Genomic DNA, 5320 nt, shown 5'->3' on the forward strand with positions numbered 1-5320 from the left:
GACCTCTTGGTGGGGGAGCTTTTGGTGAGAGTGACCACAACTCCCTTAGCTTCAGCATAGCTATGGAAAGGGATAAAATCAGACAAAATGGTAAAGTGCTTAACTGGGGAAGGGCTAACTTTGAAGGGATGAGGCAAGAACTAGCGAGAGTAAACTGGAAACAGATGTTCAAAGGGGAAAGCACAGAAGTAATGTGGGAGAAGTTTAGGGACCACTTGAGCTGGGTTCAAGATAAGTTTGTCCCACTGAGGCAAGGAAAAAATGGTAGGAAAAGGGAACCGTGGCTGACGAAACATGTAAGGCAACTTGTCAAGAGGAAAAAGGAAGCATATGTTAGATATAAGAAGCAAGAAGTAGAAGGGGCTTATGAGAAATATAGGGTAGCCAGGAAGGAGCTAAAGAAAGGACTTAGGAGAGCTCGAAGGGGGCATGAGAAGGCCTTGGCATGTAGAATTAAGGAGAACCCCAAGGCGTTCTATGCCAATGTGAAGAATAGGAGGATGACAAGAACGAAGGTGGGACCGCTAAAGGATAAAGAGGGCAACATGTGCCTGGAGGCAGAGGAGGTTGGGGAGTTCCTAAATTAATACTTTGCTTCAGTACTCTCAAGTGAAAAGGATCTTGATCAGGGTGAGGTTGAAATAGAGTGGGCCTGTGTGCTGGACAACGTGGAAATTAAGGAAAAAGAAGTGCTGGATCTTCTTAAAAACATTAAGATTGATAAATCCCCAGGGCCAGATATGATACACCCCAGGTTGTTGTGGGAATTGAGAGAAGAGATCGCAGGAGCATTAGCTATGATCTTTGAATCCTCTTTGGTTGCAGGGGAAGTGCCAGAGGACTGGAGAATGGCAAATATAGTTCCCTTGTTTAAAAAAAGGTAATAGGGAGAAACCTGGGAACTATAGACCGGTGAGTCTTATGTCGGTGGTATGCAAACTTCTGGAAAGGATTCTTAAAGATAGGATCTACGAGCATTTGGAGAAGTACAGTCTACTCATGGATAGTCAACATGGCTTTGTGAAGGGAAGATCATGCCTCACGAGCCTGATTGAGTTTTTTGAAGAGGTAACAAAAGAAATTGATGAGGGTAGTGCAGTGGATGTGGTCTACATGGACTTTAGCAAAGCATTTGACAAGGTCCCTCATGAGAGACTCATTCAGAAAGTCATGAGGCATGGGATAAGTGGAACCTTGGCTGTTTGGATAAAAAATTGGCTTAACGGAAGAAAGCAGAGGGTAGTTGTGGAAGGAAAGTATTCTGCCTGGAGGTCAGTGACTAGTGGAGTGCCGCAGGGATCTGTGCTGGGACCCCTGCTATTTGTGATTTTTATAAATGACCTGGATGTAGAGGCCTGGATGGGTGAGTAAGTTTGCGGATGACACGAAGATTGGAGGAGTTATGGATGGAGCTGTAGGTGGTTGAAGGTTACAAGAGGAGATAGACAGGCTGCAGAGTTGGGCAGAAAAATGGCAGATGGAGTTCAATCCGGACAAGTGTGAGGTGATGTGTTTTGGAAGGACAAACCAGAAGACTGAGTACAGGATTAATGGTCAGTTACTTAAGAGTGTGGATGAACAAAGGGACCTTGGGGTTCAAATCCATACGTCCCTGAAAGTCGCTGCACAGATTGATCGGGTAGTTAAGAAGGCCTATGGGATGCTAGGCTTCATTAACAGGGGGATTGAGTTCAAGAGTAGAGGTCATGTTGCAACTCTACAAATCTCTAGTGAGACCGCACTTAAGAGTATTGTGTTCAATTCTGGTCACCTCATTATAGGAAGGAAGTGGAAGCTATGGAGAGGGTGCAGAGGAGATTTACCAGGATGTCGCCTGGTTTGGGGAACAAGTCATATGAAGCAAGTTTAGCAGAGCTGGGACTTTTCTCTTTGGAACGTAGAAGAATGAGAGGGGACTTGATAGAGGTCTACAAGATTATGAGAGGCATAGATAGGGTGAATAGTCAGTACCTGTTTCCCAGGGCACCAATAGCAAACACCAGAGGGCATATGTACAAAATTAAGGGAGGGAAGTTTAGGGGAGACATCAGGGGTAAGTTTTTTTACACAGAGGGTTGTGAGTGCCTGGAATGACTTGCCAGGGATGGTGGTGGAGGCTAAAACATTTGGGATATTTAAGAGCCTCTTAGACAGACACATGGATGAAAGAAAAATGGAGGGTTATGGGGTAGTGTGGGTTTAGTACTTTTTTTTAAGGATTATATGGATCGGCTCAACATGGAGGGCTGAAGGGCCTGTACTGTGCCGTAGTGTTCTATGGTTTTGCTGTCGTTGAGTGGGAGGTTGTTGTTGTCCCACCACCTCAAACCATCTGAGCTCATTGTCCAGCTACTTGCTACCTCATGACTCTCCTGGAGTGATGCACGTCCTCCACACACTATCAACCACCTTATCCAAACCACTGCTACCCTCTCCTCGGCAAACACCTTTAATCCTACAGCCCTCCGGTATCTCTGCACTGCATTGCCAGTTTTAGCTGCTCCTGGTTGGCTGCCATGTCTTTTGCTTCCAAGCTCTGAAATTCCAACACCTGATAATCCTTCTGTTGGCTTTCAGGGAACTGCTTGAAATCTATACTTCATCCACACCCAGGTGGCTCTGGGTGAAATTCCTTAATATCACTGTGTGATTGTCCTTGGAAGTTGAAGGATTCAAGATTCAAGATGGTTTGTTGTTATTCTTCAGTACACAAGTGTAAAAGAGAATGAAATTGTTGTTACTTTGGATCTGATGCAGCATAAAAAACACCGTAAGCATAAAGAACACAAAACACAGTATCTATAAATACAAAAGCAATCTCATAAAACACAGTGTGCAAGGAACTGTTAGATACACCCAGTGGCCTCTTTATTAAGTACCTCCTACCTAATATAGTGTCCATTGAGTGTATGCTTATGGCCTTCTGCTGCAGTAGCTCATCCAATTCAAGATTCGATGTGTTGTGCGTTCAGAGGTGCTCTTCTGTACATCACTGTTGTAATGTGTAGTTACTTGAGTTACTGTCACCTTCCTGTCAGCTTGAGCCAGTCTGCCCATTCTCCTCTGACCTCTCTCACTGTCAAAGTGACCTAACTTCTCTCATTATCAAAGTGATTTCACCCACAGAACTCTTGCTTACTGGATGTTTTTTTTTTGGTTTTTTTGCACTATTCTCTGTAAACTCTAGAGACTGTTGTCAAGAAAATCCCAGGAGATCAGCAGTTTCTGAGGTACTCAAACCACCCTGTCTGGCACCAATGACCATTCCACAGTCAAAGTCACTTAGATCACATTTCTTCCCCATTCTGACAATTTGTCTGAATAACAACTGAACCCTTTGACGGTGTCTGCAGGCTTTTATGCATTGAGTTGCTGCCACATGATTGGTTGATTAGATATTTGCATTAACAAACAGGTGTACAGGTGTACCTAATAAAGTGGCCACTGAGTGTACATAGGCTGACTGTATGTATGTAAGGTGATGTGTATGTAGCGGAGGTGGGGACACTATCTAAAGTCGGGTTGCTCCACTCATACCTGACTGTGATTGTGACTTCAGCAATTCAAGTGTTAATCACATTCCAGGGATCAGCAACAAATTCAAAAGAGATGGTTGCAACTCATTTTGACACTCTCTAGGACACTGGAAAAGTATCATTTCACATTTATAAAAGCTGTGCTTGAGAAAGTGAGAGGACTACTCTATACAGCTTGCACATGGCACAGAATAAACACATTAGTCTCTTACAACCTAGAATAATGACATGAATAAAAGTGGAGGAGATTGTTGCCAATTTTTCAGTGATACAAAGGTGAGTGGGATTGTGGGAGTTGAGGGGAGAAGCCACAGGGATATAGATATAGTCAGCAAGCAGGCAATGGCAGCTGCGATGGCCGAGTGGTTAAGGCGTTGGACTCGAAATCCAATGGGGTTTCCCCGCGCAGGTTCGAACCCTGCTCGCAGCGACTCCACGTGAATTGTTTTGACAGAACCGTGTAAAGTGCCGTGTGCCGTGCTTTACAGTGCCAGCTATCTGAAGATGAGAGCTCAATTCTTGCTGCTGTCTGTGAGGAGTTCTCCCCGTGACTGCATGGGTTTCCTCCAGGTGCTCCAGTTTCCACCCACATTCCAACAGATGTATGGGTTATAGTTAGTGAGTTGTGGGCATGCTGTGTTGGTGCCAGAAGTATGGTGACACTTGTGGGCTGCCCCCCGCCCCCAGAACATCCCCAAATGGTGTTGGCTGTTGACACAAATGGTGCATTTCACTGTAGGCTTGTGTTTGTGTGCCATCCAGATAGTTCATTCCATACGTAAGTACATTGAGACTGTACAGAAAGGAAAACAGGATGCGGGGTTTAATGCACAGATACAGTGCAGAGCAGGTAGGCAATTAAAGCCCAAGGATCATAGCAAGGTAGATTGGGGTTGCTATGGTGGTGCCAGAATGTGTGGTGACACTTGTGGCTCGACCCCAGCACAGCCCAGGTTGTGTTTACACAAACAACTCATTCCACTATATGTTTCGATGTTTTGATGCTTGAAGAAAGGCTGTGTATTTTGGCCCAGTACGGTGCAGTGTAGGTGACCTAATTAAAACAGATAGCATTTGAAGACAAGAGACACAACAGATTTGGTGTTAGAGAGTTGGTAAAATTCCATCTTCTCCAGAACATAACAGTGCATTTCTACACTGCCATCACAGACAGCATCTTCACATCAGTCATTACAGTCTGGTTTGGTGCAGCATCTACTCATGATAGACGAAAACTGCAGCGAACAGTCAGGTCAGCAGAAAAAGTATTTGGCTGCAATCTACCATCACTGTATGTGACCAGGACCATGACGTGCGTAGGAAAAATCACTGCAGACTCTACCCACCCTGCAAAATGCCTTTTTCCAAAGCTCCCTTCCTGAAAGCAATATAGAGATATTAAAATAAAAACTAAATGCCACCTTAAAAGTTCCTACCCCAGAAGTTAGCCTGATCAACCATCCTAGTTAGCCATCCACACCCCTTCTATCCATTACCCCGTCACTCCACTGTAAACACTTCAAGCCACTTTTTATAATGCTGTTTACATTGTTAATATGAGCTAGTATTTCTGTATTTATGCAAATTTTATTCCATATCCGTACTTTAATCTCTAACTTATTCTTTGATCTTTGACGTTGTTGAATGTCGTTTGTTGTTGCATGTCGTGCCAAGATACCACAGCAAATTCCTAATACAGGTAAATGCGTATGACAAATAAAGGTGATTCTTGATCCTTAAATGCAGATGCTGGAGCAACACACAAAATGCTGGAGGAATTCAAC

At 44.1% G+C, this 5320-nt stretch overlaps 1 non-coding gene across 1 annotated transcript; it reads left to right on the plus strand.

Moving 5' to 3' along the window:
• Positions 1 to 3884: 3884 nt before the first annotated feature.
• On the plus strand, positions 3885 to 3966 carry trnas-cga (transfer RNA serine (anticodon CGA)). The gene has a single exon. It is a non-coding gene; the product is annotated as a tRNA-Ser (tRNA).
• Positions 3967 to 5320: the final 1354 nt, after the last annotated feature.

The sequence above is a fragment of the Hemitrygon akajei genome, chromosome 16 (assembly GCF_048418815.1).
Source record: "Hemitrygon akajei chromosome 16, sHemAka1.3, whole genome shotgun sequence".
In the NCBI taxonomy this organism is placed as follows: Eukaryota; Metazoa; Chordata; class Chondrichthyes; order Myliobatiformes; family Dasyatidae; genus Hemitrygon; species Hemitrygon akajei.